This window comes from Daktulosphaira vitifoliae, unplaced genomic scaffold (assembly GCF_025091365.1).
Source record: "Daktulosphaira vitifoliae isolate Bord-2020 unplaced genomic scaffold, ASM2509136v1 Scaffold_21, whole genome shotgun sequence".
In the NCBI taxonomy this organism is placed as follows: domain Eukaryota; kingdom Metazoa; phylum Arthropoda; class Insecta; order Hemiptera; family Phylloxeridae; genus Daktulosphaira; species Daktulosphaira vitifoliae.
In genome coordinates, this window is record NW_026099592.1 from 37,544 (window position 1) to 50,642 (window position 13,099).

Genomic DNA, 13,099 nt, shown 5'->3' on the forward strand with positions numbered 1-13,099 from the left:
CAAAAAGGGAAGGGATCAACAGTCGTTTCGTTAGTAATTTTTTTAATTAAATCGCCGAGAGAATATTTTTATTGATTGTAATTTTAAAAGTAAAATAAACGTCCGAATAACGTTTTTGCGTATGAATAATTGAGCGGACGACAATCAAAATGAATCCGGAAAAAGCGATCGACGAAACACGTTATTTCTACGTGTTATAATTAATCGGCTGTAGTATATTCTGCATGCAAAACGAATTGAAAACTGTGAAAACACAAAATAAGTGTTTTTGCGTACCACAAATCGGCAACGACGACTACATTTACTTGTGTGTACGTGCACCTCTGCTGAATGCTCACAATGAACTTGGATAATTTGCCGTTTCAACACACACACACGTGAGACTGCAATGTAATTTAAAACGAAATGGGAAGCTCTATTGGGGTGCGACTAATGCGGCAAAGTACACGAGAACGGCAGGGAAAAAAACCGAACGTTTCCCACCACTGCCCGTCCTCGTCAGTTTTCGGTCGCCAAATAAGTAAAGGTAATCTGCGCTTTTCTCTCCGTCGATACACAAACTCGTGTCCTTAATTCGAAGAAATCGTATTTTTCTTATTTTTTTTTTTTCGAGCCCACGTGTATACCACCGGAGTTCAGCTAAAAAGAAGACGAACTGCATAACCGGCGAAACGCGCTGAGAAACAACGGGTCGCTCGTTAAAAATACCGAAACAATAAATATGTCAAAAGAGAGCGAGAGAGATGCCGCGTGCAACAGACACCACCGGATAACGTTATCTCGTTTTACCTAAGTAATAATACGTGTGCGAGCATATAAAAATGGCTCCATCCATCATTACGGGGCTCGAGATAATTAAACCTCGTGTAACAACGGTAAAACTGTTTCTAAAAGTTACACCATGCTGCTACATAACGTGCGTATGATTGATGACAATGCTGGGGGACAATCGTTGTCTATTGCGACTCGGCCGCTCTGTAGGTGTGACGCGGCCAACGGTTTCCGACGATTAACCGCGTGCTGCTTTTCTTTCGTGTACCACTACTGTGTATTGTTCAAAATGTGTACACTCACGTCGATTTTCAAACGCAATTGAAACGCATATAAACGAACAATTATCCGTGTACCTGATACAATACGATGGTCCGCGTCGAGAAACCCGTTGCGCGCCCTGCAAAACTACTAATTGGCTTACAATTAAATCCATTAGAAATATAAAAATGCGGTAGTAAAACGCGGCAGTTAACGATTGCAACAAACATGCGTTTTAAACCTTTTGCGCTCGTTCTATACGCGCCCGAAATAACATTTAAATAATTCAATTTAGTACATGTCATTAGTAGCGCGTGTGCTTTTCCAGTAAAACTCAGACATTTGTCAGAGTGGTCTCTGCCGGCGGCGTATTAAAACGTCGGTGTTGGGTTTATGTGTTTACTTTACTCTCACTGATATACGGCGGCAAGTGGTGGAATTCCAAAAACCCTTTTAAAACGGTTCGCTCGTAAAACTAAATAACGGCGAAATAAAACGAAACAAATTTCACAATCCATCATTCTATCGAGCGATACGTTCGAGCTGCCGTTTGTTCCTTTGCCGCGCCTCTAATCCGTGCACTCCTCCGGTGTAACGTAATACCGACGGCGAGCAGCGCGCAGTGGGTATGAGTTTCGCTTGAAAAGTTTCAAGTATAGTCTGAGAAAGTTTTGCACCGCCGTCGCAACGACAAGCGTTTGACACGGCGCTAAGTGTCCGGGTATGGATTTCTCATTAATCACCGTATCTCCCCGAGACTCTTCCACTCACATCGATACGCGAAGCTTGAGCGTTTACGCGTGTAAAAGTGACGGCGGTGTGCGCGATGACGTTTGCAGCGACCCGGTCTATCTCTTACACGGCCTGCCCGCGCACTGGGTAGACGACAGTTGTCGAATTCGATCGAGCGGACGACAACGATAATGTGCACGTCATAAAAAGAGACAAAAAAAAAAAAATGCTCGTAAAACATTATAAATAAAAAACGATATCACGTGACGAGCAACATCGGCGCCGTATGCGACACGGTTATTATTATAACAAAAAACATAAATAATTATTAATGACAAATCGTTCGTGGGCCGTTTGGGCAAAGACAAATCAAGGCGACAGTTGTGCGCCCTGACGCAGACGAATCCTCGCGGCAGTCATGTGCTCCACGGAATGTTTGGGGGTACGAGTATGGCGGCGTAAGTGCGCATAAGTGGTGGCCCACATAAATCAAAAGCAGAAGAGTCAGTCGTAGGAAAAGGGTTTGGTAAGACGACCACCGACAACGTTGTCTGGTCGCGGTGTACTAACTACTCGCGCGCATTGTAACGTGCAATACAAATGATAAATCGCATTGTCGTCTAACTCTTTTTGTCCATGTGCGTCACCGCGTTGCACACATACGTGCCCGTGTAGATATGCGCACACGTGCTGCCGATTCGGCGACTTCCGACGGATGTTCTGTAGAGGGTTAAATTCGTTCAGATATTCGGAAAGCAACGCTGGGAACCCGTGAGAACCGGATGCGCTGAACCCTTTACCGTCTTTTTAGTTAAATGGTTCGAGATTTGCTCCGACTCGAGACGCTGCGATAATCCCATGATGAAATCTCAGCACTCCTTCAGGATCACCCGCAACATCTACGGCCGTCTCAGGAGTAAACTCGAGTTAGTATGTGAAAGTTTGCCTACAATGTATTAGAACATGTCGCGTTTCCAAACGAGTGCTCTCCTATTCGGGTGGGGTTGCGGCGTTTGCGTATTATCAGCTACGCCGGTTAATTGTCCGTCGACACTATTAGGGTGTGTATATTGACTGTTGGGAGCGAGTACAACAAATAATACGACACCCCGAGAGTCAATTCCGAAGGTTTTCGCAGAGGATTACAAAACGAACAAAGGACAACGCCGATTCATATTACGCCGTAAGCCGTCTCTGTACGCGCACTGTCAATACGCGTATATTGAAAGATTATGGATACTTCATATTTTATACGACCCGATAGACCCCACGGGGAGCTTATAGAAACCTTTAGAAAACCGCACCCGATCATTTTCGCCCGTTCTCATTCTCTCTCTTTGTGCACAGTTGCTTTTATTAACACCCTGCCGTCACAACAGCCACTACACGAAAAGCTTCTCGACAAATATATTTCATATTTCTATCGACTTTTCGCCGCAATCGCATACTTACAGGCCATTATATCCTCGAAAATTACATTGAAACATTTACAATGCCCGTTGGATCTCACAGTTTTACGTTATCTCGTTCTCTAGCACGTGCACGATACACACTAAGTATAAATACGCTCGCGATAAGTCACAAGTCCAATTCGATTGATCGGTAGCACTGCAGTGGTGGTCGTACGCGCTGATACAGATGATGACACGCGTTACTACCCATTCCGGATTCATCAAATCGTGTCCAATTATTGTCAATTATCGTGATCTCTCTACCGATGTCGTCGGCGTCTTACGCCCTCGACGATTATGCCGCACATGTGTTTGGCTGCCGGCTTTTTCTACAACACGTGGGCGGCGGCGGCCAACTAGTTCACGGCTCTCTTCTATTTTCTAAAACTACACGGCCGATTGGAGTAGAATTGTAGCCCCCGGAAAAGGACGCGCACAAATCGGTAGTCCATCCGAGTCCAGTGATGGCTATTACAACAATTGAACTCCAAATGCTTGCCCAACGAACGTCTCATCCACAAANACAATTGAACTCCTAATGGTTGCCGAACGAACGTCTCATCTCGGTCCACAAAACTGGCACTCGATGATGAAACAAAACTAATACGGGTAATGATAATGGAAAACGATCGAAGTCGAACGGGTAAAATTCGAATGGAACAACATCATTCCGTTAGGCTTTGAGTCACGTTGGTATTGCTTTCTGCACGAAAGCTGAATGGAGTGGCGGTCGCCAAACTGTAATAATCGTATTCGTGTGGTCGATCGTGAGCTAATCGACATCGGATTAACAACGGGCGCTTGTGACAATTGGTCCGAATAAAAAAAAAATAGAAATAATAACGAAATCGTCCGAAATCCATTAACGTAGGCAAGCAACACTTGTACACGCGTACAATGTTTACGCATACACACAGATGATAAGTATACGAGTTACGACGGCGAACGTTATGTGCGCTCAATGGACCCGGTGGTGGAGAGGGGAAACGAGGGTAAAAAAATATACTAATGGATAAAACGAAAACAAACGACGGAACTGAACCAGCGATTGTTGGCAACGGATTGATGGGCGCCTGTCACTAGTCCATTAGGATAGGTAGCCTCGCGCGCCATTATCACCGAAAATGAAAAAAAATTCACTAGAACGCGGTCCATTATTTATGATCGACGCCGCGGTGCGCCAGGTGTAATAATGGACCGACCGTATGAGGAATAACGCAGTAATGACTAAACAAAACGGCGCGCTGATGGCCGAAAACGAGACGCGGAAACCCTCGCGGGCCAGAGTATGGCACGCCGCTCCCGTAGAAAAAAATAATCATAATAATTGAAACCGTACAGAGCGAGATCCGTTCATTGTCATCATTAGCGGAAAGAGAGTACTCTACGGAGATGTGGCGCGTATACATGTAACGTATACGCACTCGGACGTTGTATAATATTATTATTATTATGGCCCGTCGAGTGGGCACGAGCACATTCCCCGTGCGTACTGGAGCAATCTGTCACGTATGTGTATATAAATGGACACGGCTGATGAGACGTATTTTTCACAATTGGGGTCAAACGGGTTCACCGCTGGCATACTGGCGCTGTTCGCGTATCCACAGTCGTATTGTGCGCGTATACGCCTAATAATAATAATTACTCGCCGGATTCTCGAGAAACGCTAAAAATAAAATAATCATAACGCCCACCTCGGCAGAACAGTTTTACATTAATTGTCTCACACGCACAATACGAACTCACTGGATTTATTTTTAAGTGTAACTTTTAAACATCAACGCCGACGAGCAAACATCACGAATAAGTTTACTCGCCGACACGGTCGCGTTACCGCTAACCAATACTGATCATGAACAATCAACCGGCTGGTAAACGATTAGTGGGTAATTAAAAACGTTTTCTCGTCGAACGTTATTTTAATTTTAAACGTTTCAGTGACACAAACTGTCGTTTAACAAACGCCGTTCGTATACAACGCGTTCGCTTATTCGAAAACCGTAACCATAATAAGCGCCAAACGATTAATTAACATAAAAAAAACGATTGCATTGCGACTAGAAATTTTTAAGCTCGAAATTTTGTTGAAAAAAATATTACCACCGAAACGCTATTGACCTATACTGAAAGTTAGCAATTCAATAAGACTAAACTAAATATAAACACTCACTTTGCCACACGGCGGTGTTGGGTGCAATATTTTAATTACACTATAAGTCAGCAGTGTTCAATTTTACTGCTGTCACATTGCCGAAGGGGTACAGCTAGTTTTATTACGGTCTAATGCAGTCTAATGTCACTACACTTCACCGAACGGAAGGCGGCCATAAAAAGCGCTATTTACACTATAAAACAAATAGTAATAAGTATGTATTTACACTTACTAGTAAGGTCAAAACAATAACTGTGATTTAGTGTTGACATAAAAACTGTGCTTCTACTGTATTTTAACGGATCAAAAACGATTTCTCAGACCTATATAATTACGCCCGACGACCTTTGCCGTGCCACGCGGATACATAAAAATAAACGTGCGTTTTGCACCGTTACAAAAAATGAAACATTTAATTATCAAACACGGCGGACGTCTATCGCGACACCGTTGTAGTGGGTGTTCGAATAATTCATTGTTTGACTAGCGTGCGGTGACGTGGTGTTCGAGGGCGACGATGGCAGAAACCCTGCAGCGAAACGGTAGCTGCTGCCTGTTGCGCTTCTTCCCATTGTAACCCCATTTGTTAACACACAGAGTTGGTGGCGCGTGGTTAAAACAAAAGCAAACGTACCGTTCAACTGGAAGTGGGTCAAACCGTTTAAGCCCCGTGCGATTCCCTCCGACAGGGGTAATAACAATATAATGCGGTCACCCCTCTTGTTTGTTTGTTTGTTCGCCGAGCACGTAAACCATTACCGCAATACAATGCTCGTTGTCGACTTTTTTTTAGTTGTCCGATCGACTTTATTCGAACGGTAAAAGTTTATTATTGTCGAACGATAAAGNCCGGTAAAAGTTTATTATTCTCGAACGATAGAGGGAAAAAAGTGTCCGTCTTTGAAAAAGCAGCAGCCCTCGCACAAAACGCGTTTATGAGTTTTTTTAATTTATTGTTACAGATTAATTACGGAGTAACGACATTCGAAAGTGCAACACAGAGAAACGAAACAAATTATTTATTAGACGCCGATTTATTTTTATATTGGTTTTTAAAAACGAAACGCATAAAATTGAGTTTAATACTCTGATGGTACTATCGTCTTCGTGCTCGGTAGTATCTTAAGCGTGTTGAGTAAAAATAATTATTCAACCGTTTTATATGCTTAAAAATCCACAAGTGTAGTTGGAGGCTAATGAATGATAAACACTTAATATTAATATTATTGTAATTCATGAACGATTCATTATGTACACGGTGCCATTGTCGCTCGGCACTTGCAGTATGTACTCAGTATACATAATATATTAATTATCAATTCTTTGCGTAAGTCAGCATTACATTAGTGTCTCAAAAGGGAGAGTGCAAAATATATCTTTTATTTTTTTTACCGCACAATGTACAATTTGCATCCAGCGTGCATTAATTGTTATCGGAACGTGGGCGCCGACAAAGAAACCATCAGTATGTAAAAATACAAACAAACGAACAGAGTACACAGACCTGAATGATATTCATTGAGATACGTCCGTTGTGTAGTCGACGACGACCATTTTAATTACTTATCATTCGAGCGAAGAATGTGCAATTTCTTTTTGAATAAAATACTTCAAACAATAATAACGAATTCTCTACCTCAGCTTATCAGAATACGTCAGACTGATTCGACAACGCTAAAATTTGCACCCGTCGCGTTTTCAATTTTATATTTTAAAACGGTTATTTTCACGCGTATCCTCATTAACGAGATAATAGTAATTTGCATGCAATGTTGAAATTTCTGTTTTTTTTTTGGTGTCTATTATTGACATAACAGGCGGATACGTTTTGTGACGTTAACAAACTTGCGTTTAAAGAAAAAAAAAGTTATTAATTTTAGATTGTTAAAGCGATTGAAATATTTAACTCGTAAAATAAATGTCATATAAATAATATTTTTTTTTATTCTTTAAGGTTATTGGAAAAGGACGATGATTTTTCTGTTAGTGATAGTTAACGTACCAGCAACCAATCGAACACGCATCGTAAGTATTGCACAGTATCTAATTAAATGTAGACATCGATATTTTGGTATAAAGGAAAACATTCCATCTTTGGGTGCCCCGACCTTTGACGTTATCTTATGAAATCAGCTGAAACCGAACCGATAATTTAGCCGAATAGTAGTTAAAAACCGGTTTGTCGTATATGACTGTACCGACGGCGAACTGTGTATGCTCTACTCAACACACGGCTGCCGTGTTAGAACGTTCAAGGCGTTTGTGTGGGATGCTTCGCACGTGAAAACTGTAGAGTATTTGGCATAAATTTCGAAATTATTCAATGTACACAATGTATGCAGCATTTTACATGTTTGTCGTTCATAAGTGTCCACGGCTGAAAAACGCTTATTTTTTTTCCTCCCCGAGAACCAATGAACGGTGACGTATGGATAGTCAATTATGTTTTCTTCGCCCTTGAATGGTAATTCGGTGTTTAATTATAATGCGAGATTGGCTTGTCTAGATGGAGAAGGGCGAAAAACATTTCGTAGTTTATTTTTTATTGCGGCCGAGGAGTGCGGGTGACATTATAGTACGGGCTTGGTGCGTTTATTTTTATAACACCGAGACCGCGTCTATAATGAGCCTCAAACGAGCGGTTATCCGCTCAGTACAAGCGCATCGAGCGTATTTATTTTGTTACAAACGGACGACGAACGCGTTCTGGGAAATTTGTCGGCCGTCGCAAGTGACAAACAAGTGTAAATAATTGCCAGTCGACGGCATTTGTACGCCGAAAATGCACTAGACAAAATCGACACAGTCTCCCCGTGACGAGTGATGTCTTAATAGTGTACACAAAACTATCATCGGCGATGTTCATTAATGAGGCGGTGCGATTGGGCCGCCGGTTTCCTGGCAGTGAAAACGCTAAAAATAAGTGGGCCCGTTTTTGTCGAGCTTTTCGGATTTTTTTCAGTTTATCACACGTTTTCCACAGTCTAGGCGGACGCCGAGCATTGTGTTTTTTAAACCAGAAAATAATAACGCGCTGCCGCCGCTTGCTGGACTCGAGCCACGTCCGTCCGCGCAACAAGAAGGAAAAAACAATCGCGCGAAAAAAAAAAACGCATATTATTTTTGGCCGTCACAAAGGACGCGCGTCGACCATTTCTCATTCAAAACTATAACCGTGTACTCCGATGACGCCGTCGCCCCTGTCGTCCCATTCATAAAAATGCTGCAGCGGCCAAATATCGTAGTCGTCGTCCGCCTTGTTGCACTGTCCCAGCCATTTCCGTTTTAAAAAATTATAAAAAAAGAATACACGCTTCACGCGCTATTATAATAATAATACTATTCCGTTCCCTTTATCTTATTATATTTATAATGCGCGTTTATTAGATATCATATGTGCCTGTGTCGTTTACTAACGGACCGTGAACGCTAAGTGTGCGCCATCTCCTCTGTTTCCACCAACATTAACTACAAGATTACAGTGGTGCACATGACGTGCATTACTCGGATATAATGTTCGTATCGCTTTTTAATGGTTATCTTTGTAGTAGCTCGTTACCGTATCAATCGAAACTTTTACCGGTGCAAAAAAAACTGCTCTCGATAATTCAACGGCAACAACTCGATAGCGAGAGCTTTTCGTGTGTATAGAGTATATTGGTCGCATAGTGTCTTGGGGTAATGTCATGAGGCCAGAAAGTGAAAGAAGGAACCGAGAATAGTAATAATAATTTTGATCCGTCAATAACGTACATACAGCCGGGTAACTCGATTAGACGCTGGGGCGGCAAAGTTAGTTTGCCGTTGTGCCGGAGGAGATCAAAAGGACTCGGCAACAAACGCCCGATAAATTTATAAAGAAAACATGTACATTATATTGTGTTTTGAAAATAACAAGTGGACGGACGGGGCGAGGACAAAGTACGGAAAAACAACACGATTTGTTTGTGAACTGTATGCTAAAGTGTCTAATTACGTTATTGTGTACAGGATAAAACACCAGTAGGGTGTATAGGCGGATAAAATCGGGTGCTTTTTGCTTTTACTCTGCAATCCAACCTCCCCTCCACCGATTCGACAATTCTCTTCTTTACATCGTCATCGCTTTTTCCGTCTTAACTGCCTTCATATTATATTGTTTACAGTAGTCGCTTCGATGAGCACGAGGGGCAACTAACTCCAAAAATCCCACCCAAGAAATATTCTATACATTTCAACTGTTTTTCGAGCATAATAAACAATTAAGTAATGTATTACGAGAGCACATCTCGTATACGCGTTTTTAATACCATTACACAATACTAGAATGTCGACGTTGTATTTTAATAATATTATGCATCGAACACTTTATTAATCACAGCGTTTGATAAAAAGTATAAAAATATTAATTTATGTAATTGTTTGTGTTATAAAAAAAACATCTTATTTTTACCTGAAATGTACACAATAAGAAAAAGTAGAAGAGTCAAAGACTCAATTGAAGTGAATAACGAAAAAATATAAACATTAAATTTTTAGGCACTTTGGCTACTATTTAAAATTGTTATTGTTGTAAAAAAAATCACGAGGGAGTACTTTGTTTCTTTCGTTTGCATTTATTGTGTATTTCCTCCATTATTATAATTTATGCTCCGGCTTAGGCAATACAAAATGAATTAGGAGACGATATAGAGTAGTAGCCGTGAAATACAATCAAACCTAAGGCCGTCCCAGTAGTGGTCATACACGTGGATGGGCACGTGTCCTTCCCACCCCCTTTTTTTTATTGAAGCCGCAACACGACAGTACACTCTGCCACTCAAAAAACAGTCCACGTGCGTCTTTTTTATTCGATTTCTTTGTCGCCGGCTACTTTAAATAAAATAAAAAAAACAATTGTTATCATACACTTATAGTGTACAGTAGTATTGGTCGACTAATAATATGATTTGGTGGGACAGCAAGATTTCTATAGGATTTTATGAGTGGGGAATGGTATACGTTGGAATAGATTGAGAACACCATGTGCTAATTGGCACATGAGACTAACATTCGCTGACAATAACAGCATAAAAAACAAAGTGTAAAATAAACACACGTCGGTGGTATTGTTTCAGCTTCAGTAAGTCTTCCTAAAGACGAACGAGACACTAATTGTCTTAATGAACTACAAGCAAACGATGCGTTACGCTGTTGTGTCCAACCCTATTTTTTGTCATTTTTGTACACCATTTTCCATAAAGTCGTTCATTTGAACCATATAGTTTATAAATAATATTAAACAGACCAAACTGCCGCCAACTATGCGTATTTACTATACTCTGACAACTATACTTTCTTTATGGAATTACATAACAGTTTAATAATTTTACTAGGTCTAATTTACCAATTTTAGTTTCGTTTTCTTTTTTTGCACAAAACAATGGTCAAAACACGCTAAAATATTTACACTTTCACAATTACTACTTATGAATTAATTGACCAGAGTATTAGTTTATTTTATATATTGATTTTCATATGATTCAGAAAATATAAAAAAACTACTCGTTAGGATTGTTTAAAAATAGTCATGTGCTCTGCCTAAGTCGGACTTGTTTGAAAATTCGTTTTTATTAATGGTTAATGTCATGCAAATAAATATCGGACCCTCAGCATTGTCAAGTGATTAGAATTACTCTACTAGAAGAAGAAGAATTCGTAAAAATCAACAGGCGCCGGCAACTTTAAAGATAAATTGCCACTATCGAACGAGTCGTCCGGTCGGTTATTGTCCTTACATTGTCACCCGCTTTTCGCGTACTACTATTGTGCTTCACGAGAAATTAAACCATAGCAGCGCTTTCCGGAGGTTTTGGGCTTTGTACACCATGTGTAGGGCAGCGGGTAGGCGTGTTTTGCCGTACTGCGCTGGTCTGTGCTATACTTTTCTCGTACAGCAGACTTGCAACTCGCCCACGTCGTCATTTCACCAAGCCGCCCTTTCCCGGGTCCTACACATTGTGTGCTTTAACGTCCGGGAGTACGCGTGTATATGTGCGTGCAGAGGGGGGCACACGATTTCAAAAGTTCGCCCACTGCCTCCCTCGTTCGATCCGATGGCGCAGTTCGGTAAACGATCGATAAAGCACAAGACGCTCGTCTCGGTCTTTCTTTTATTATTTTACACAAAAACGCTCATTCATCCGCTGAACAAAAAGAAAATTACAAAAGCCATAGGTACTTCGTAATTGTGTACATAAAGACGTTGTATTTATCTTGTACCTACATCTATACTTTGTAGTTTTTCTGTAGACTTTGTGAACGCACTTTGAACGCACACCGGACGAGGCGGTGGGCGGCCAACGAATAGAGCCCGTTCGTACCACGCCCCGGGGGAAACTAAAGGAACATTGTAAGGTTTACACCACCTCAGCCCAGTGAAGAGGAAGTGAACGTGGCGAGCAGTGACGAGTACAACGGAATAAACTTGCAGAGAGACGGTTAGGCTATCAATAACGCCCCGTCCCAAGGGGTACCAACGACAAAGCGATCGTTATTCCTTCAAAGCCTTGTCTTAGATCCCAAAAACCCTTTCTTCGTTTGACCTCATCTTTTATCCGATCGATACCCGTTTGGTTTGGGTCCGGATACGGTCAAAATTCCATTCCATCACAATTACATTAATTACATAATGTAAATAAGTATTTCATAGTCGGTATATAATGTTGTGTACCTCTACAGTGTCAGATAAAATACTTGTTTATGAATTTTACGGTAATATCGATTCCATCAGATTTTGGAAAAAAGCAGCAAGTGTACTCTATACAAAATAAAAACCTAAAACTTTGACTCTTATAAGGTAGTTTTAGAGGAGTTGAAAATCATTAGTTAATTATAAACATGAACTTATTTGAAATGTTTCTATAAGATAATTAGACAATCGTCTTGTTAATTGATACTATTCTGTATTCCGAGTGATTGGTACTTGTTGTTCTTTTTCTATTAAATTCTCATATCAATATGTTCACAAGTAGTAATACAAGTCACTTGGTCTACAGATGTATATAAATTAAGTACTATTGATTTTTAAAAAGAATCTCATTATTATAGATGACAAAATGAGGCCCTTAATTTATTTTATCGTCGAGTTAACTTTGACATTTAGGTGTACAATATTTCATATTAAAATCTTTTATATGTATTTATAATCTACAGATTGTTTGATATATTTAATTAGCTTGTCAGTGTATTTTTTTTACGTATATTAATATTGTTTATTTATTAATTATTTGTAATTTCAAGAACAATATTCTTTTCTATAACTTTTTATAAGATACTTTACGATATTTATGAATAAACCAATGGTATCTCTAGTGTAAAATTTTAGCATAAGTCCGTCAAATATGGTACAGTTCGACCGATTCTGTATGGCAGATGTACTAAGAAATAACACAACGACCTCCATTTATAATAAAAAAAATCGTGAAAGCGACTCATTTATTCATATTTCATAAATAATTATTTTAATAATAAACAGGGGCGGGGAAAGGAAAAAATACACGCTGAAGGAACAAAATTAATAAATACAGGCGACTTTGCCAATTGCCGAGAGACCTGGGCAACTTTTAATATGTCCTCGGACTCGTTGAATTCCCCCTGACAACTGTAATTTTTTAATTTTTTTTTCAACCAATTAATTATATAAAGGCGTTGGTTCTACCTAGTATTTATAAACAGTTTTATAAGTTAGTTATTTGCGTGAAAGTTATTA

General features: G+C 40.2%; 1 protein-coding gene across 1 annotated transcript in view; it reads left to right on the plus strand.

Moving 5' to 3' along the window:
• Positions 1-13,099, plus strand: part of LOC126908856 (probable serine/threonine-protein kinase DDB_G0272254) — a 61,525-nt gene that overhangs the window by 31,337 nt on the left and 17,089 nt on the right. The window contains exon 3 of the mRNA XM_050691171.1: positions 7,325-7,395. The gene's annotated coding sequence lies outside the window, so the exon portion shown is untranslated. The remainder of the gene's footprint in view (positions 1-7,324; positions 7,396-13,099) is intronic.